Source organism: Urocitellus parryii, chromosome 1 (assembly GCF_045843805.1).
Source record: "Urocitellus parryii isolate mUroPar1 chromosome 1, mUroPar1.hap1, whole genome shotgun sequence".
NCBI lineage: Eukaryota > Metazoa > Chordata > Mammalia > Rodentia > Sciuridae > Urocitellus > Urocitellus parryii.
Window position 1 is genome coordinate 107471600 of NC_135531.1, and position 22784 is coordinate 107494383.

The 22784-nt window shown below is 36.7% G+C and overlaps 1 pseudogene; it reads left to right on the forward strand.

Annotated features, from left to right (window-relative positions):
* Positions 1–2058: 2058 nt before the first annotated feature.
* LOC144254008 (small ribosomal subunit protein eS24-like) lies at positions 2059–3937 on the forward strand (annotated as a pseudogene).
* The last annotated feature ends 18847 nt before the right edge of the window (positions 3938–22784 follow it).

Sequence of the window (22784 nt, forward strand, 5' to 3'; positions counted from 1 at the left end):
TGATTATCTGAGAGTTCAGGCTACATATCACTTCATTAAACTTGTGCAGAAATTAAGGTTGCCTCCAAGTAAAGTAAATGGTACAGCCAAACCACTAGATCAAAAGAAATCTAGTGACAACTGATTCCTTCTCCATCACTGGAAAGTTACATTAACTTATAACTGCTTCAAAGAAAGGCTTTTGCTCAGCTATTTCATCCAATTAATAAAAAATTAATCATCCAACAAATCAAAATCACCAGTAAAAGCAGGTGAACATTTTAGTGGGGAAAGAGATCAGGTGCCTTGGGAGGGTTAAGGAATAATTTTAGGTTATGGCATTTGAGAGGGAAGCTGATTCTCAGTTTAATGTGCATCAGAATTACCTAGAAGGTGGTTTTTTTTTTTTTTTTTTTTTTTTTTTTTTTTTTTTTTTGTATCAGGGATTGCACCCAGGGATGCTTAACATCACATCTCCAACCCTTTTTATATTTTGAGACAGGGTCTTCCTAAGTTGCTTAGGGCCTTGCTTAGTTGCTGAGGCTGACTTTGAACTTGCAGTCCTCCTTGCCTCAGCCTCCTGAGCCACTGATGACTACAGGCATTTGCTACTATCCCCAGGACTTGGAGGACTAAAATTACATTTTTCTAGTCCCCATACTCAATATTTCTGACTTAATAGGTCTGTGATGAGACCCCAGAGTCTATATTTTTAACAAAAATCCCAGGTAATTCTGATACTACATTTTCAGAGACAATATTTGAAGAATAATTGCTCTAGAGAGATTGAAAAGGAGTGTTCAGCCCAGGGAAAGAGAAGGAGCAAGTTTGAGAGGAAAGAAACTGAAGGACACCTTTTTTAAAAAATTTTTTTTATAACTTTTTATTTTATTTATTTATTTTTATGTGGTGCTGAGGGTCGAACCCAGAGCCTTGCATGTGTGAGGCAAGCGCTCTACTGCAGAGCCATAACCCCAGCCCGGGGCACTTTAAACAACAAATAACTTTTCTGAATTAATCTCAATCTTGCCAACAGGTGATTAAGTTTCAAAGACTCTAAAGAACCTGATTAAAAGTTACAGAGCTAAGTGTCAAAGTCAAGATTTAAACCCATGGAGTCCAGAACATTATGTCTGACTAGATTACTAGTAGGAGGCAGTACATTTTGACTGACATGAGCATTTTGTTCAGCAGTCATGGGAGTTAAGGCTTACATGGTTGCAGTTAGTTTCAGAGGGTTTAAATGCCACGGGGAGGAATTGTACTTAGGATGTCAATAGAAAGGTATTGAAAATTTTGGAGCAGGATTAATCAATGAATCCACTAAGTAACACTATATATAGGAAAAGAGAGAGAGAAAAGGATCGAAGTCCATTTAGAAGTCCTTTATGACAGCCCAAGTTAAAGAAAAGGAAGGAGTATATGAGGGCATTTTCAGTTGGAATGGAGTGAAGTCTGTGGAGGTTAAGAGTTGTTTTACGTTCTGGCTGGGGTGGTGACTCCCAATCTCTCCTCCAACTATGGTTCCATAATTCAAAAGTTTTAATTTATGAAGCAAACTAGATTTAACAAAACAAAGATAAATGTGTGAGATTATTATTTCTCTCATTGTGACACAAATTCATGTTATAAAATGAACAGCTTGTATTCATTCAAATGTTCAGAAATCATAGCACTATCCTGGTTGTGGTAAGAATAAGCATTGAACTTGAGCAAGTGAGCAGATATTTACAAATATTTTACTGCTTTGGCAGCAGATACTTGTCATTATGCCCATATCCAAGGTCAGTTACATGATGGACTTTTAAAAAAACTTTTGTTTTTGGTATTTTGTATCTTTCTTTCTTCCACATGATGAACATTTTAAAGTTAATCCCATTTGCATTCATATTTAAGGTATGATACCATATTTAAGGTTTTGATACCATCAAAAGCCTGTGGAGCCTCTGGTACAGGAGTCCCCGGTGTTTCTCCTTTGCCAGCAAATCAATAAACCACCTCATTCCTTTTTCTCAAAAAAAAAAAAAAAAATCCTGTGGAGCTTTTTCCTCCCTGACTTTTTGAGGATTGACCGACATCATGAATGACACAGTAACTATCTGACCAGGAAGTTCATAACCAACCAACTGCTTCAGAGGAAAAAAATGGTCATTGATGTTCTTCACTCTGGGAAAGCAACAATATATATCTAAGACAGAAATTCCAGAAAAATCAGCCAAATGTACAAGACCACATCAGATATCATCTTTGTGTTTGAATTCAGAACTCATCTTGGAGGTGGCAAGACAGCTGGCTTTGGCATGATTTATGATTCCTTGGCTTATGCAAAGAAAAATGAACCCAAACATAAACTGGCAAGACATGGCCTGTATGAAAAGAAAAAGACCTCAAGAGAACAGTGTAAGGAATGCAAGAACAGAATGAACAAAGTCAGGGGGACTGCAAAGGCAAATGTTGGTGCTGGCAAAAAGCTAGGTGAGTAAAGATTCTGCAATGACTTTACCTGACGTGATTGTGTGAATTTTTCATAAGGATTTATAAACTGTAAAACTTTAAAAAAAGAAAAGAAAAAAGCTTATGCTGTGTGGTAGAGTATGTACTTGGCATGCACCAGACTCTGGGTTCAACCCCTGGGTGGTGGTTGGGTGAAAGTATTGACCCTTTTGAGTACAGAGAAGCCACATTGATATTTCTCTCTCTAGAGAAATGTTTCAACCTGATAAACTTTCAGAATGTAATTTTAGATAAGATAGAATTTTGCTAATTTTTAATTTTTTTCATTTAGTTGTAGATGAACACAATATTTTATTTGCATGTGGTGCTGAGAATTGAATCCAGTGCCTCACACACATGAGGTGAGTGCTCTACCACTGAGCTACAACCCTAGACCCGAATTTTGCTAATATTGACCTATAGATTCCACTTACACTTTCTGTCACTGGCCATACTACCCAACTTCCTGGGTTGAGGGTCAGGAACACAAAAGATCATGATTCTTTTAGACCTAACAGTGGTAGTCTACAGATCTGTGGTCATGAGAGAGTTAAGCATCAGGCCTCCAGTAGATGTAGCAAGGAAAATACTGGATAAGGTGATCCAATTTCTGCACAACAGGATCTGGTTTCTCCTTCACAGTAGCATTCAGCCTAGAAGTCCAGTCGTTCTCATAGTATCAAAAGCTAGGGCGCCAGAGATGGGAGGGAATCATTACAGAAGCAAGCATTTTTCAGAGGACTTGGGAAAGAAGCATGTCCTCCTCTATGTTTCAGTACAGATTCCATGGCAAATGACAAGAATAGGTAGGGCCATAAATACAATTCATTATGTGTATTTGGAAATTGGATTTTGAGCAATTATCATCAAAGACACTGAATATGCACTACAAATTAGCCTGTCAACCTTGTTAAAAGGAAGTAATAGCTCTGACACAAACTAAGGTAGGAAGTGGAGCTACATAAAAAAAGAGAAATATCAGCAGATGACATAGAAACCAGGATGATGAAGTAAGAAGGACCACTGTGGCTGTATGATTCTCAGTATAAATGGCCAAATGAATCACTAATCTCTAGTGAGGGAAAATTAGAAAGAATGCCGAAAAGGAATAACTGTTCATTACTAACAGCAAATATATGTATGCATGCATATATTTGCCTAAATTAGCTAAGGAAGCTCAATTTATTCCTCATTGTGGGCTGAGTCATCAACAATTATACTTTCCACTTTCTTCATAGAATCCAAGATGAGCAGAATCTTACAAGTGTTGCTAACCAGAACCACGTGAATTTAAGCTGCAATTGCAGCCAAGCCCTTTGTACCTCACATGGAGAGACTGACAAGAGCGTCCCTGCTGTAAGAGCATTTGATGAGAGGCAGTATAGTCCTCAGCAGATGGTGAAGCAAACCTGGGACAAATAGGAGCTTCAGAAATGAGCCAATAGGTCAAAGTTAACCAGAGAGAAAGCAGCTGGTAATGCAAGCTCTTCTATCTTATAATTAAAAGGGTTTCCTGTGTGGCTACCTGGCAGAGTTGCTAAATGGCTTGCATGAAATAACATGCAGCAGTCTGCAGTTACTGTGCAATTACCTAAATCATCCCTATGCAATCAAAAGACAAAGAGAAAAAGGAGAAGCTTTTAACAGTAATTTGTAGCAAAGATGTTTGGAATAAGAATACATTGCTTGTTACCACTGGCTCTTGTATTAATCACATAATTGCAAATTGGCTTTCCTTAATGTCTGGACAGTGTTGAAATAATCCTATACTTTCTCTGCTCTTATATCTTATTATTTAAATTTATGTAGAACATGCCTGCATTTATAGATTTTTTTCTTCGTCTTTTCAGAGGCATTCAATGGGTGCATTTTTTCCTTTCAGGGAAATCAGACTAGTGAACCATGAGGCTGTATTCTGAACTCATGGTTCATAGGTACAATATAAAAATGAAAGTATTCTGAAAAACAATATATTAATCTTTAGTCACAGAAAAACCTACCCTAAACTCCATGTTCTGGAGGAGAAAATTACTGCCTTTGGATATCACTTTCCACTCACCACCGTCTTTCCGGCATTTTGAATTTCTGTGTTTTGGGAATCAGGTTTAAAGTGACACTTTTCTCACTAAATTCTAAAGGAAATTATTACTCTCCATTAATGATTAAGGACACCAACTATTGGTTGTTGTGACATTTAATGTACAAGATCAAGAGAACAGTCCACATGGTCATCCCTGGCCCCTAGGTATGTGCCATTCTACATACAGGGATCTATAGCACCATCACCCGAATAAGTGGTCCTTAAGTAAACAAACTGAAGTCATTATTAGTGCAGTGTCCCACCAAGGCAAAACAAGAGCAAACAGGGCCTGGGCAGGTATCTTTTTCCCTCTCCTTTTTTTTTTTTTTTTAAGTCCTTCCAATGCAAAATCTATTTGTTGTTAAACATTGTGTAATTATGAAAGGTATAAAGAAGAAAGCAAAACTATCCTTCCCCTTACATGAAATAATCAATGTAAAGGCTTTACAAATTTCTGCCATTTATTTTTAAAAAATTTTTTAAAATTTCTATTTTCCTATACTTCCAGATATATTTATCATTTCATTTTCTAAAATGAATATATATGTTTGCCAACCAGGAAATCTTCTGAACCTAGGACTAGTTTTGAAAAAGCTAAAATTCAGGTTATTATGACATACATATTGTAGATGATCCTTTCAAGAACTATTGGAAAAGAAAATGCAGAATTGGTCTTCTATTCCATTTGTCACATATTGTAAGATGAGGATACATCTCCAATTTTTATGTTTATTTATTTATTTTTGGTCCAGTTGAAATACCATATTCACCTCCATTTATTTTTAAAGTGAGAGAGAGAGAGAGAGAGAGAGAGAGAGAGAGAATTTTTCATATTTATTTTATTTTTTTTTAGTTCTTGGCGGACACAACATCTTTGTTGGTATGTGGTGCTGAGGATCGAACCCGGGCCGCACGCATGCCAGGCGAGCGCGCTACCGCTTGAGCCACATCCCCAGCCCATATTCACCTCCATTTTGAATCTGTTCCCACAGTTTCCTTTTTCATAGCTCTGGGATCTATTTTGACTAATTATTTTAATGAATTTATCTGATCTCAGCATATTTAAATCAAAATTTATCTTTTTTAAAAACAAAATTTTCTTGTACAATGTAATCTATGAAGCCCCCTTTATTCTCTGAGCCACAAAAAAAGGGACATCTTTGTTGTTTTAAATTCAGAAATGAATGTAACATCAACTAACTGGTTTCATTTCTAGAAACTAAAAATTTTAGTTTCTGAACCAAAACTTTTTGTCTTTTTTCTTCCTGATGGGCTTTAACCTACCATTGTATTGTAATTCAAAAGCTTTCTAAAATTTAATCTTTTGAATGAATAAGGTAATAGACTATGTAGCTCTGATTGAAAATCTAAAAACTGAAATGAAATGTTGAAGGCAGGAATTCAGAAAGGATGGATTGATAAATTAAATTTTTGGTCTGTAGAAATTATACTGTTATATTATATGCATGTACAAATATGTAATGAGATTTCCCACTGTGTTTTTTATAATGGTAATAAAAAATTCTTTTGGTCTGTACACTCTTTTTTTCCCCCAGCCTTTTAGGTGACTTTAACACATACCTATTATTCTGGAAATACACTGGTTAATATGGCTCACAAAATAGTTTTCCTGGAATATTATTAAATAAAGAGTTTTAGCATAAGCTTGAGCCAGTCTTACCTAAAAATTAGGGTCATGTAAACAAGTCTGAAAAATTTGCAGAGGGGGAGATAAGGTGTATGTTATATTCATGAATTTTTGGAACAAAATTTCATTCCTGGAAATAAAAGGTTGAACCCAATACTAGAGAAATTATGGTTGCCCTATCAAATTAATCCATAATACCCGACTAATCCTTGGTACAAATATATAACTATTTCAGTAACCTGGCCAGGAATGGGGACCAGCAACTTCAGTAGAAGGAGGCTTTGGCTCAGGATGCTGTGCTATCACCAAGAGCCATTGCACCTTTAGTGGGCATTGATCACCATCAATGTGTCTACTGTGGGAGAAATATCAACTCATAACTAGAATAGATGAAGAGGAGCACCAGCCAATGGTCACTAAAGACCAGTTTGTGGAATAGAGAGGGAGCAGTTCTTGAGAGTCCTCAGATTTCTTGGGAGAAACTGAGGCTAACTGGGGCAGAGTCAGGAAACACTCTTTTGTGATCATTGTTTTGTCAACATATTCATTTTCTGGCTGTAGTGATCTCAGAACCATGGGTTTCCCAGTAATTTCAAGTTTGTGATAGAATGAAGATAAGCCAAGGTGGATGGGGAAAACATTTGAGGAGTGGTAATATAATTATATGTGTTTTTTAGACAATGTTTACTTAAGTGAATTGTTTGGATCTTACTGATTTTCATAATCCAGTTGGATGTTGAGCAGGAAATGTCAATCTGGAATATTGTTCATCTGATAGAATGTGATATATTGAAACTTTACGGGAGCTGGGGATGTGGATCAAGTGGTAGCGTGCCCATCTGGCATGCGTGAGGCACTGGGTTCAATCCTCAGCACCACATAAAAATAAAATGAAGATATTGTGTCCACCTAAACAAACAACAACATCAACAAAAAATCTTTATGGTACGAGGAACACTGCTAAACACTGTGAAAATTTTCATTGGAGGTATGGAAGCAAGGTATTTGTGGTGCTGTGGTTTGAGTATGTCTCTAAACTTTTTTTGGAGCCTAGAGGAAGTGTTTGGATCATAGGGGTGGAGCCCTCATGAATGATTAATACCTTTCCCTGTGAAGGACTAGAGCAGTTGCCACGACAGTGGGTTATCATAGTCTAGCCGTCATGCTTACTCTCTTTTGCATGTACTTACTTGCCCTTCCACTTTCCTACATAGTTGAAGCAGCACAGTACCTCCACCAGCTGCAATCACCTGAACTTGGGCTTCCCAGCCTCCCAAACTGTGAACCTAAAAACTTTTTTTTTTTTTTTTTAAGTAAATTACTCAGACTCGGGCAGTCTGTTATAGCAATAAAAAAATACAGTGAGATGTGGCAAATTCCTCCATCCATTGAATGTGCCCATGCTTTTAAACTCTAGAGTTATACAGTTGTCTTGATTATGGGCCAAATCATTACCAGAAATTGCTTAAGCATTATTGTAAATGGTAAGAATGTCTCTAAGGTTTCCATTGAAGTGGGAAGCTAGTGCTGGGTCCCCATAAGCAAGAGCATAGATGGAGATTCAAAGCCCAGGTAGCTGATAGAAAAGGTCAAAAGGACAGTGCTGTTGCTTCAGGAAATAGCTTAACAGGACGGTAGGCTAGATATCATTGCCATGAGGCCAGAGGCTCTATTACTTTTGTTCACTGCTCTAGCCCCGGTACCTAGAGTAGTGGCACTTATTAAGCATGTGAGTGAATGGACAAATAGTGGAGACACATTAGGTATCTCTGGCTAGAGGGAACCAACCTAAAGCAAATTCAATGAGCACAGCTCAATTTCCACTGACATTAGGAGTCCTCAAACTAGAAAAATCTGTGTTGTTTTCACAAGGAAGCAAGGAAGATGGTTTTGGTCCAGGATTAACTAGACAGAAGTATTTAGATCCATGACACTGAAAAGTTGGCAATTCCATTGGACTCTCTATCAGCTATTTATGTCTGTTGTTGAGAAACAAAGTTACCCCCAAACCAGCAATTTATTTTGCAATTAGGAGCAGCTAAAGTGGGTAGCTCTAGTTCAGGGTCTCTATTGAGGTTAGTATCAAACTGTTGATTGGGCTATATTGTCAAGGCTCAACTGGGGTTGGGAGTCTGCTTCCAAGCTCAGTCTGGTTGTTTCTGGGCCTCAGTTCTGCACTGGCTGTTTGTAGGCTGGCAGGTTCCGTCCATGTGAATCTCTCTCTCAGGAAGGCTATTTAAACATGGTACCTTGCTGAGAGAGAGAGGGAGAGAGAGAGAACACCTACCTAAATGGGAGCTACAGTCTTTTATAATCTAATTGCAGAAATAACATCCTGTCACATCTTTACTCTATTGCTCACACAAATGTGTGAATAACGGGAGGCAGGGATCTTCAGGGGCCATCTCAGAGGTTGGCTACTGAAATAGCTATAGGTTCTGTTCCAAAAAGTTGTGTCTTCATAGAATAAAAAATGGCAGGAGCCCCAAACTCAAGGATTTTATAGTCTATCTTGGGATATAAAAATATTTGAATATTAATTTTTAAAATAGTAAAAACTAAGTGGTTTATAAGTTTGAAATAAAATCCAAAGCTTTTCTCCTGCTACCAGCTTTGAAATGGATTTCAGAATGCCCTTAAATTCATGAACTTTGGGACTCAAGGTCAGAAATCTATCTTCAGTCTAGCATATCTGTTGAAACTGTCTGGAGGAGCAGAAAAGTTACCTTTTTCAATTCAGCTTTTATTAGTTAATTTTCTGAGGATAAATTCTTTCAGTTACTCCAAATTAATTTCTGGCTTACATAACCTCTTTTTGACATTAGGATCCTCTTCACTATAGGGGCCTCCTTAAATCTCTAGTAAAGTCTTAAAAAAAAAAAGCTGTATTGAGTTATATCCATTACAGCATCATGATTTAAGCAAATAACTCCAGTCATCTGATGCAAGAACATACACCCAAGTCCTGATACGACTGGAGAGTTGTCTGCACTCAAATCTGTTGGGCTCTTCTGTGGGCTAGATGAAGTAAATCATTTTTGGTGGGAAGTGTCTTCCTCTGCTCAGGGCTGGGTGAGATATTGAGCTTGTGACTACATTCCATAAAGGAAAAATGTACAAAGGAAACAGTTCCCATATGTCCTGCTTAGCTCCACTTCCGAGTGCACAATAGGCTCAGTCCAGGATTCATCTAGAGCAGGTTCCACTGTCTGGACGATGTGGGCAAGCTAGATGGCATTGTCTCTCACCAGCGCCAACCTGGCTATACCACAAGGAGTTAAAGGTTTCTGTCTGCACACGGATAAGCAGAACTAGAGCAAGCAAAGCTCTAATTGCTTCTCTAGGACCACAGGGGGATCAGTAGATGCAATGATCTAATAGTTTTTTTCCACAGCTGCTGTTCTGTTCACCTAGTGTGTATTGGTAGTCCTTATAATCCAAATTTTCCAGATCTTGGAAATTGTTATGATTTAGGGTGAATTAATCTTTAAGCCATTTTATTCCTTAGATCCTTGAAATCACAGGACAATGAAAGTGCAAGTTACTAAACTTTAGTTGTTTTGTAAAACCACATGGCAGATAATCATTACAATAGTTCTTTTCCATTGCTTAGATAAACTCTGCTGGTGAGGATTAATAAACTTGATCTCAACATTCCAAGGAGGGAGTGGTTTTATTAAACCACTGAGTTTGACTCTACCAACATAATTCTTTACAATAGAGTGAATGTAGGAAAATCTGATTCTTATTTAAAGGGATAGTGAGGTTACTTATCAAAATTTTACTCTGATCCAAACTGCAATTTACTTAATACACATTCTTCAATAAATCTTACACAGATGTTGTCTAAACAATATACTGTAGTTATGTGAGCCATTTCTGCCAACTCTCTGGGTGCTAAGAAAATTGTATTTTAAAGGACTGTTCTTATTTAGGTTCCTGATGAGATAGGACTTCATTTAACAAATGGGGAACAAAACTAGAGAGTATTTTTAAAATATTTATTTTTAATTGTAGATGGACACAATATCTTTATTTTATTTATTTATTTTTCTGTGGTGCTGAGGATTGAACCAGTGCCTCATGCATGCAAGGCAAGTGCTCTGCCACTGAGCAACAACCCCAGCCCCAAGAGAGTATTTTTGATGAGCATATTCTTCTAATTCTCTGTTCTTATTTTTCTCCAACAGTTTATTTCTTGTGATTTTTTTCTCATGGGCATGAGCTAGAACTTCTTATCAAAAGCCAGTCTACTTAGCATAATCCAGTTTCCAAGGAAATTACACAAGCATTAGTCCTTGTATACAATGCTCCAAGAACTCTAGCCAAAGTGTAATGAATAGAGTGGGAGTATGGCTGTAAAATATCCCCAGCAGGAGAACTCTTGTCCCATAGGCAGGGATCTCTTCTACTCCCACCAGGACTTAAATATATATATATAATCTCACTTAGTTGTTATCAATGCCTTCACAAAGAATGTTTTATATTCATCTGAACATTTAATAAGCACTGTTGAATTCCTATATCATGGAGCCAGGCAGAAAAGTAGGCACACTTAACTACAGATATGTAGCACAGTTATTAAGAGCATGGGTTTTAGACACTGACTGCATGAGTTAGGATTCTTCTTTCTGGCATGCTAATTGTTCAATTACTAGACTTCTCTATGCTTTGGTTACTTCAACTTTAAAATGGGTATAATAAAAATATCATAGGGCCAGAGTGAAGATTCAAAGAGCTAACAGATACTACAGTTATAACAGTGCCTGGTCTTTAGTAATGCTATATATTTTAGTTATCATTGGTGTTATGTTATTAAAAATAATCATAGTCTCAGTAGACTATTTTCATCTAAATCTCTCTGTAATCACTCATTGCATAGCCTTTCTCATACATGAAAACCATCCCTGGAAAGCTCATATGAGAGTGGCTCAGTGTAAAATACTTAGTTTGGTGTGGTGCCAGGGTTAGTATCATGTCTATGATTACTGTACCTTCACTGTGGCTTAAAGGTCATATGGCATAGTTTAGGCTGCTCAGACTTAGGTCTAAGGACCCAGGCTCATTCTTCTCTTGCCACCACTGTCCTGTGCACACCCATCCACCCCCACCAAAAAAATCAAGAAGTTGTGACCTTAAATCTCCCTTAGAGACAGGTTCTGGACATGCTCCCAGACCCATGCATTCTTATAGTAAGCATTAATGCAAGAGCAAAGATAATATGTTTTTACCCTTTTCTGTGGAGCAGCCATTGAGTTGGTGACAGAAACCAATCCAAATTAGCTTAAACAAAAAAGGAAATTTATTATAACTGAAAGAAGACGTGAGCAATAAGCCTTGAAAAGTGTCCAGAAGACCAGAAGGAGTTCACATTCCATCAGAATTCTCTCTCATCTCTGCTAGTAAAGCAGAGAGTTGACTCAATTTTTTTTGAGAGAATTTTTTAATATTTATTTTTTAGTTTTATGTGGACACAACATCTTTATTTTATTTTTATGTGGTGCTGAGGATCGAACCCAGCACCCTGTGCATGCCAGGTGAGCACACTACCACTTGAGCCACTCCCCAGCCCCTTGACTCAATTCTTAAAGACCAGCTTTTTCTACCTGGTAGGGACATGGTCACCATCAGTTCTAAATTCACAGTCCAAAAACTTTCTGATCATGTGACAACCACAGGCCTACCTTGGACTGTGTGCCCATCACTGTCAAGAAAGAGATGTGGTGTTATGATTGGCACAGGCTGAGTCATGTACTAATCCCTTGGGCTCTGGCTCGGAGTGAGATCTACTTCAATTAGAAGGAAGAGAGAAAGTGATACTGGAAAGACAAGATGTATCCTCAGATTAGCCTCCTTTAGGAAAGGGGGCAATTCATGTGATACACATGTATATAAAACATAAATCTCAAATTAATTTACAAATAAGGAAGATCGAATGCATGCTAAATACTTTGTTTTATAGCTCACTTTTTTGGATTCTGAGATTTCTTTCATATTTTGAGTGTCCACTGAAATTGTGTGAGCAGTAAAGCAAATAGGGAGATGGAATTACAACCACCCCTTCCTATGACAAACCTTTCTCTGACATCTGTCATTCTGAGACATAAGAGCCCAACACAGCCCCCACATGGGAACTTGCCTAATATTGACCATTGTTTATGATTTCATAAGAGCTTTTGTTTGGTCGTACATGGAGCAGTAGTTTATATGCTACTTTACAAATGACAAAACCAAGGATTTAACTTGCTCTTTTTACATACTTAATTAGTAGTAGAACATGAATTAGAATTAGATCTTTCTGTTTACTTGTCAAAGATTCTTTCCTCATATTTTACCAAACTGAGGCAAGCAAGGATATTAACTATTTTTCAGTTTCTAGGCAATAAACCATTGGATGCAGTGTTCTAGGAAATTCCATCAGTAAATGCATTGATATATATTTTTTGAATAAGTGATAGTATGTTTGCTCACATCACAGAGTGAAGCCTTGACAAGATGGGAAATAGAAATGAATATCTGTGCAGCAATGAGGTCCCACTAGCTCCCCTTGACAAGCACCTACCAGGACTGGCACTCTTCTTGAGTACTGACTGAGGGAACATTTTCCTTGTTTTCTTTCCTGATTCAGGTTGCCAGATCCTTGTGCTTGATTTTAAATTGATATGACAGCACGTCCTGTTTACTTGGATTAGTTCACAATTATTCTTTTTGTCTTCTGTTCTATAACACAAGGGTTACCTTTTTCATACCTGACCGGATGCTAAACATGTCCTTTATGTGTTTAAGTTTGTTTAATTCTTGCAAATATGTTTCGCAACTGTATTTAACAACCCAGTCAATTCACAGGATTGAGGTTAGGGGTGGAGAAGAGAATTAAATTCTGCAAGCTAAATTCTGCCTGGCTATTGATGAAATGATTTATTCTAGACTAAGTATTACTCAAAAACAGTTCTTGGGTTCAATTCACTAATTAGATCAATTATAATGTTCTTAGTTTTTGATTTCCCCAATCAGAACTTGATGCAGTAAATAAAGATTTGCAAAGAACCTACTTCTGTTTCAAAACTGGGAAACCGCTGACCAAATCCCTGAGAAATTAGAACGTAAAACTTATGCTTTATAGTTAGTTATCAGTGAAACCAGTTTTTAAAAACTACACCCCGCCACCAAATAGCCAACAATAGAAGTATTTCATAATTGGCACAACTAATCCTTTCCAACTTGGATGAGAGTTGAGATTCAATCTGTAGTTTTCCTTTTGATGTCCTAGGTCTTTTGGAAAGAAATGAATTTACTTTTCATGGAAGCGAGAGGCTGGTCTAATCTATAAGCAGTGGAAAATTCCCAGGTGCTGCCTCATGGAACTGTTGAACTTATGATAAAAAAAATTTTTTTGACCTATGCCTGCCAATGTGGGTGACTCAAAGTGCCACTTTACCTGTTACATAACTCTATAAGTGCTGGACTTGTATTTAAAAGAGGAAAATAAAGTTAGGGTCTAATTCTTAGGTTCTCACTATGTTGTTCCATTGTAAACACCTTGACCTCTTTGCTATCCTTTGGTTATGGGAAATTTTCTCCTAAAATCTTCATATAACATCAGTAGTCTTCTCAATGCATAACCATGTTTGGGGCCCCTTTTTAGGTGTTTTTTTCCCCCTTCTTGTCTTCCTATATATTTTTACTGTGCATTTCTTTTTTTTTAACTTTATTTTATTTATTTATATGTGGTGCTGAGAATCGAACTCAGGGCCTTGCCTGTGCAAGGCAAGTGCTCTACCACTGAGCCATAACCCCAGCCCCTTTACTTGCATTTATTTCTTTGTACTTACCAATTTTCTTTTCCTGTATCATTTCTATAATTTCCATAAATTTTCCGTGCTCTTGTTTTTTTATTCACTATTTACATTCTTCATCCTTGGGTTTCGTGGCCTCTTTAAATGCCAAGTGGTGAAAAGCGGAAGCACTTACTCCCATTGGCATGTTGGATTACCTTTTGATATCCAGAGTCTTAGTTCTGCTTGTGGCCATTCTAATAATAGTACCGTATGTAGAGAAAAGCCTCAGTTTGGGATGATCCTGAAAACAATTTTGAGCTCCATAACCCATGTCACTGTCCTGAAACTTTTAAGAATCAAGTACATTTTTCATGAGCCTGGATTTCTCTAGACAAAGAAAAAGTTGGCCTTTGATCTTGTTACCAAGCTGCAGTTAAGTGAGTTCCTTAGAAGTGGAAGATCATAGTCAATGTCTGACTCTAGGGTACAAGCTACTTGTTTGCTTAATTGAATGTAAGCTGCTCTGCACCTAAAACAATTCCAAGAATAAACATTCTGTCTGTTCACAACATTCTTCCTCAAAATCTCAACTGAAATTGCGTATTTCCTGTAGGTTCTATTCTCTTTCTCTCTCTCTTTTGGTCTCAGGGATTGAAAGCAGGGGTGCTTAACTACTGATTCGTATTTCCAGCCCTCTTTTGTATTGTATTTGAAGACAAGATCTTGCTGAATTGCTTAGGGCCTCGCTAAGTTTCTGAGGCTGGGTTTGAAATTGATATCCTCCTGCCTTGGCCTCCCAATTTGCTGCAAGGTAAGTTCTAGTCTTTTTTAATGTCTTGGATGAATTCCTCTACAACCTTGGTATGAAATTACCAAATACCATTTAAAAAAATCTTTTTAAATGATCTTCTGAACTTCAACCATCTTTCTTGCCTCTTTCAGTTCTCCAAATATACCCGGGGTTTATACAAGTAAGAATTGAGAGAGTTAAAAGCCTCTTTCAGGAAGGAGAGAAACTAAGTCTGCCCAGTGCCCATTGCCGTGGCTGTCATATAATGTCACTATTGAAGGTTGTTCTCAAGAGAGGTAGTTTGTCAAAGCTGTCATATCTCTTGGGTTCTAGACTGACCTAGACCTGCCTAGATCAAGAGGTCTTTAAAGGAGCCCAATATTACTCTCTCAATGCTAAGCTTGTTAAGCCCTTTCCTATAAAGCCACCTCTTAGCACACTGGCCAGACCAAGGTTTTCTGGTCTGGTGTGGTCAGCTAGCAGGCTACTTATAGACCATGGACTATCTCCCTTCTCTCCTTTGGCATCTACTCAGTCTGATGTCCCTCATTCTGAGAAAGCTTGCTTGACCTCTGGGGGAGAATACCTTCAGTCACTCAAAGGATATCTCCGAAAAGGTTTCAGTGATTCCTGGGTACTCACAGCTACTTTTCTTTCCTATGGGAGCAAAGGGGAATTAATGACACTTTTCTAGATAACTATGTAATTTGTTTAACTTGTTTTCTAAAGTAGAATTCTGTTGAAAGAACACTATTAATAATTACACCAGGATTTTAGTCATTAACAAGGTGAAGTGAGATGTTTTGTTATTCTAAATTTTTTTTTTTTATTAGAGAAGGAACTAGAAGTTAAAATTATGGTAGGCTTTCTGGGACAATAGACCAGAATCTATTATCTTTCAAACTTTAAAAGAAAAATCAAACTTTGTCTTAAAACAAAAGTGGATATTATACTAATCACTCAAAGTCCTATAACTAAGCTTTATTGTTTTCATAATAAACATTATTGAGCATCAATATATACCAGGTCATACTAGCCCTGGAGAATGCATATATGAATAGACACAGTTTTCCTCTTGCTGTTTTGAATAAAAAATTATTTCAGCTTCTGTATCTGTGGCTTCCTGTGGTACTGCTGATGTTCCTTATATTGGATGATGTTACAATTGAAATTATGTTTTAATGTCATAGAAATAGGATTGGTGGATTCCTTCTGTTATTATTTTAAATTTACTTTTTTCTACAAGCAGCAATTGAATTAAATGGTTTGGACTAAAGGTGTGCCAATAGTTAAAATTGAAGAATCTGATGAATCAGAAAAATGTGCATCCTGGTGTAGCATTAGCATCAGTCACTGGTTGTCGTGGCTGTATTCAGTATAAAATTTGCCTAACCTTTCAGATCAAAGATGAAATGCTTTCAATTATACTTGACAGGACCTAGAAGCTTATGTTGTGCTTCAGATTGGTCCGGAAAAATTTGTGGGCAGGTTCCTTATTTACCTGGCATAATTTGATTCAACAGAATATTAAAATATCTGGATTCATAGTAATAAGTCTTGGGAAATTTAATTTGAGTGGTGGAGGCCATTTTGTTTGCATTCCACAGAGGATGACCTGTTTTTAAAACTTGCTGCGCATGGGAGATTTTTGGGCCCTCTTCCAAGATGACTCAGTTCTTGTCTGGCTGTTCTATGAATTTGTTACTTGGAAAATAATGTAAATAGAAATCGCAATGATAAGTTACAGGTAAGGACAACTAGCACGCAGGATGTCTAGCACACAAAAAAGCCCTGACTAGGAAGGTAAGCATTTAGGTCAATGGACGATGCTGTGGAGGCAGAGGTGGTGGGATCGTTATAGTGTGCATGTGTAGGAGCATATCATGCTCATAGGCATTGGATATCCATTCTGTTGCCTTTTCTACAGCCATGTCCACCTCCCTGGCTCTGCCAGGTTTTCAGAGAGGGTAGAATAAGAGTGATATGAATGTATCATCAATTCTGGAAAAAACATTCAAATCTCCCTAAATTCTGGAATACATCTTGTAACTAATAGTCAATTACATGTTGCCTTATGTTTTCCTTGATTTGTTTCACATATGATAGTCTTGACTCTCCAAGTGGATTATTGGAGGACACAGTTGCCAGCAAAGCACAGAAGTGTGAGGGACTGGTGTTGAAAGTCCTCTCACTTCCCCTCTCCTGGTGTTCTCCCCCAGTGCCTTCAGCTCCCAACAGTACTCATTTTATCCTAGCAGAAAACTGTGCTCCCAGCCTACCCAGTGGGCCTTTCCAATGAAGCAAAGTGGTCAGAATTCCAGCTCAGTACTTACCCACCATGTGACCTGTGGCAAGCTCCTTATCTCCTGGTTTCTTCATCTGTTTCCAACTAAAAATATAGGTTGGTTGTGAGGGATTAAACAAAGTAAGCTATTAAAGTGGCTACAGAGTGCCTCCCACATGTTGACAGTGTAATAAATGCTACTTTTTTTTCTGCTTCTTCCCCATGTGCCTCAGCCAAATTCTTACTACACTTTACATTCACTGGGGCTTTCGTTTGGCTGACACTCATAAACTACATCTGTAAATGAAGATTATGTACTTTCAGAGTAGAAAAAACTTTAGAAATGAGCTAGACTGGAATTTTTAAAGGAGTGTTCTGCATGGCTTCAGGTTCCCTGGGGCATCCCGAGGAAGGCTGAAGTGTTGCCTAAGTGGTGGAATGGGTTGAACTCTGACCCCTTGACCTCCTTTGTCCAAAAAAAAAAAAAAAAAAAATGCTACTTTTATCAGTTTTATGAATTTTTTGTACAGTTTTATTTTGGGAACACAAAACTGTTCCATTAGCCTCTCAACTTTTAAAAAAAGAAGTTTGAAATGCAGCTCTGGCTAATACTTAACTGTATTAATAAAGAAAATGAGACTCATGGAAGTTAGAGATTAAGCTTTGTACCCTTTACCCCACCAAGTTGCTGGACTTTTCCCCTTCTTCTTTTTTAAAATTTTCTCCTTTCATTTTTTTTTGAAAATTATATTTATACATAATGATGGGATTTGTTATTACAGATTTATACATGCATACAAATTTGGCCAATATTGTTCTCCAGCAATCCCTCCCTCCCTCTCTGCCTCCCACCTACTTGTCCTTTTCCTCTCCTTATCTCCCTTTGAATTTCATGAGATTTGTCTCTGATCTTTCTTTTTTCCTCTCTAGCTTCCATATATGAGAGAAAACATGTGACACTTGACCTTCTGAGTTTAGCTTATTTCATCTAACATGATGTTCACTAGTTCCATCTATTTTCCTACAAATGACATAATTTCATTTTCCTCTATGATTGAATAAAACTCTGCCTCAGTCCAGCTGCAGCAAAATAACTGGTGGGTGGGTGACGAGCAACTTGTGTACATTGATACAGCAGGAGTGGGAGCCCTTTATTGTAGGACAGGAGGGGTATATATACATTCCACACAGCTTATCTTAATTAACATAAACTAGGTACATCAGTCAACCAATAAGGAATCTCCACACTTAATGGCTCGATGGCGTTACTTCATAAACCACTCCCCCTGGCAAAATGCCAGGTGCCATCTTGACTTGTTTACAGACTCTAACAAAACTCCATTGTGTATATATACATATTTTCTTTATACATTCATCCTTCGATGGACACCTATGTTAGTTTCATAGGTTAGCTATTGTGAATTGTGCTGCTATAAACATGAGTATGCATGTATCACTGTAGTATGATGACTTTAATTCTTGAGGATAAATACCAAGAAGTGGTATAGATGGGTCATATGGTAGTTCCATGCCTTGTCTTTTGAGGAACCTCTATATTGATTTTGATGGTTGTGTACTAATTTGTAATCCAATTAACAGTATGAAAGTGTTCCTTTTTCTCAACATCCACTTCAGCATTTATTATTATTTGTATTCTTGATGACTGACATTCTGACTGGTGTGAAATAAAAATCTCAGTATCATTTTTTTTTTGTACCAAGGATTGAACTCAGTGGTACTTAATCATTAAACCACATCTGCATCCCTTTTTTTTGGATTTTATTTAGAGACAGGGTCTCTCTGAATTGCTTAGTGCCTCACTCAGTTGCTGAGGCTGGCTTGGAACTTGTGATCCTCCTGCCTCAGCCTCCTAAGCTGCTGGGATTACAGGCATGCCCCACCACACCCAGCCTCAGTGTCATTTTGACTTGAATTTCCTTAATTGCTAATGATCTTGAACATTTTAAAATATATTTGTTGGCCATTTGTATTTCTTCTTTTGAGAAGTGTCTGTTTAATTCTTTTCATTTTTATTAATTTGGCTATTTGATTTTTTTGGTGTAAAGTCTTTTGAGTTCTTTATATATTCTAGGTATTAATCCTCTGTTAGAAAAGAAAGAGTTTCTCCCATTTTGTAGGTCCTTTGTTTACATTCTGAATGTTTACTTTGCAGTGCTTTTAAAAAAATTAAAAATACATATTTATATTTTAGTTGTAGATAGGCACAGTACTTTTATTTTATTTATTTATTTTTATGTGGTGCTGAAGATTGAAACCAGTGTATCATACATGCTAAGCAAGCATTCTACCACTGAGCTACAACCACAGCCCCCTTAGCAATGCTTTTTAAGAAGCTTTTTAATTTGATGCCATCCCATTGATTAACTCTTGGCATTATTTCCTGAGCTTTGGGGTTGCACTTGTTTCCCTCTTGAAGCATATCCTTTGGACTCCTTTAAAAGCAGCTGACCATACTCCATGTTAGACTGTACTCTTAGAAGCTTTGTGCAGGAAAGACAAAGTTTAAATTTTCCCCAAAGTTCCCCAACTGCTTAGCTTTAAAGTCTTTCTATGAGAGTTGACATAATCATTCCTAAGGTATTGGTGATTGCCAATGTATTATCTAATGTATTTAGATTTCAAAAGTAAATAAATCTTTGAAAATATCTTAAGATAATTACTCAATTATACAAAACTCTGTGGTACTAGGCTTTCAAACAGTGTAGACATAGATGGAATAAATCCATAAGTGCTTCTTCACACATCAGCCTTTCCCTGAGCGAGACCAACTTTATACCTTCCTACTGTGCCACTTTAAAGTTTTTTTAAAAAAAATATGTATTTTTTAGTTGTAGTTGGACACAATACCTTAATTTTGTTTACTTATTTTTATGTGGTGCTGAGAATCGAACCCCGGGCCTCGCACATGCTAGGTGATCGCGCTTCCGCTGAGCTACAACCCCAACACCCCCACTTTAAAATTTTAACATATAGGTTTCTAGAATATTAGAAACCTATGTATCTGCAAACATTCACATATAGTTTTAGTTTCCTACATTTTCATAAAACCAAACTCTTCACGGTTTTGTGATTTGACTTTTTTCTTCCAAAAACATCTCAAAGATGTTTCCAAATAAGTACATACATATTTATGTCACTCTTTTAAAATTACTCATCTCATTTTCTTTACATTTCATGATTCAAATATCACTAAAAATGAGCAAAAAACTGTTTTCCTTTTCATTTATTATTATATATGCATATATTGTATATTATATGCATATGTTATTATATATGCTTCCATACACACATATACACATATACGCATTTGAAAGTGTAACTTTTGAATAAAGCCTAGAAAATTCTACAGTCAATTAAAATCATGACAGATGTAGACAACCTGTCCTCTAATTTCTATATTAATTATATTCATACTAGTAGTCCTTAATCAATACATGATTCTTAACCTTGTATTTTTCTTTTATATATTTAAAATTTTTCATCTTAAAATTTTTTTCCAATCAGAAAGATTAATTTATTAGTATTTCATTTTGTAAGTCATTGTTTATTTGTGGTATTGAATGTTTTTATATATATTATTTCCATTTGTGTTTTCCTTGTAAATGATCTGCTTATATCATTATACATTTTTCTAGTGAATTGCCTTTTTTCTTATTGATTTATAGATTATTTAAAAAATTTGTTGTAATTAGTTATACGTGACAGTAGAATGCATTTTGACACATATATAAATGGAGTATAACTTCTGATTTATCGATTTTTTATGTATTTTATTTTATTTTTTTGCTGGGGATTAAACCAGGGCCTTGCATACACTAAGCACACAAAGTTCCACCAAGCTATACCTGTATCCCCTATATAAATATATGTATTTTAAATGTTAATTTTTGTATATGCTACATATATTTAATTTTATTTAATCTTTTGTTACATATATTATCTATATTTTACTTATTATTTAACTTTTAACCTTATTTATGGTCCATTTGATTTATATCTTCTACTTAGCCACATTTGTCAATCTTCCTTTATGGCTTCTTCAAGTCCTGTAAGTTCATCCTTCCAAACCCAAATAATTCTTTCCACGTTTCTTTCTATTATTCTTGGTTATGACACTATACTTCTTGCTGAGATCACTGTAATAGTGTCATAACTGACCCTCCATGTTCTATTCTTTCCTCTTCACAACTCATTCTTCATCTCTCCCTCTTTTAAAAATGTTAATTAGGACCCCTTTGCTTAAAATTCTTTAATTGATTCACAGTATTAGTGTAAAATTTAAACTTATAACTCTATTTACAAAGACATAAATAGTCTGACCTATCTCTTTGACTGCATCTTATGTGAGTATAGGCTTCAGCTGCATAAGCATTTAAATTTCTCAAAAAAAGCTAAATTTAGTCTTAGTGTATGGCCTTTGCCCTAGTTAGTCTCCCTAAATACAAATCATTCCTTTCACTTTTTTGAATGGCTTACTCCTTTTTGCCATTCAAATCTCAAATTTAATGTTGTCTGGAAAGATTTTCCTTCAAAAATAGCCAAAGTCACTCTAGAGCATCACAGCCAACTTTAATTCTTCGCACAACACAAACCACAATTTGGTTCTCTTTTTCTTGGTTGATTGTTGCTTGAATGATCAATTTACTTCTCTCTCTCTCTCTCTCTCTCTCTCTCTCTCTCTCTCTCTCTGTGTGTGCATAAGTGTGTGTGTGTGTATAAGTGTGTGTGTGTGTGTGTGTGTGTGTTTAAAACCAGCCACCTACTTATCCATACACCCTTTTACCTATTTATTCACCTACCCATCAATTCAGCCATTCTCTTGGACCTTGTGACTAAGATTTTAAAAATATATTTATTGTTATTTAAGTAGGGTTTGTATCAGAAATACTGTGTATCTGTACTCATGGACTGCATTTTTCAAAGATGTTGGCAAAAAGCATCTTCCATCCCACATGCTTTTCTGAATGTGACATTGCCTATTTTCCACCAAGAGTCCCCTTCCAAAGAATCTGGGCCTAATTACTCCCTTGTAGCCAATAATAGAATACAGCATCAGGGGTGCTGTGTGACAGGTGAGAACAGTTATCAGATGTTAAGTTCTCTTGAAACATCCCCCCTCTGAATTCTCCCTCTGGGTATACTTAGATGCCATGTTGTGAGGAGCCCAGGCCACACAGAGAAGTCACGTGTAGGTGTTCTGGTTTATAGTCTCAGCTGAGCATTCGGGTCATCCTTGCAGGCATCAGACATGTGAGTAAATAAGCCTTCAGATGATTCCAACCTCAATCATTTTAGTCACTCCCACATACTCTTCTTAACTGAAGTCTCAGACATCAAAGAGTAGAGATGGACCATTCCCACTGTGTCCTTTCTAAATTCTGATGGTCTAAATCCATGGACATTAGATTTGGGGAGAGCAATAAGTAATTGTTTGTTACACTTGTGAATCAGTGGATAGACTAAGTAGTCAATACTTCTACTATTGGTCAGCCTCAACACCTTCATTATATCAGTTAAAGTTTCATGGTCTGAAGTTTTTTTTATCTGAAATAGGAGGACAGTGTTATCTGACTTTCCAAAACCACAGGAATGGGTGAGAAGTAGATGAGAAAGTGATGTGAAAGCACTTTGTGAAAGTGGATCTGAAATAAGTATGAGGAACTATATAAACACAAAGGTAACTTTGAAGTCAAATTATATGTATTTTTTCC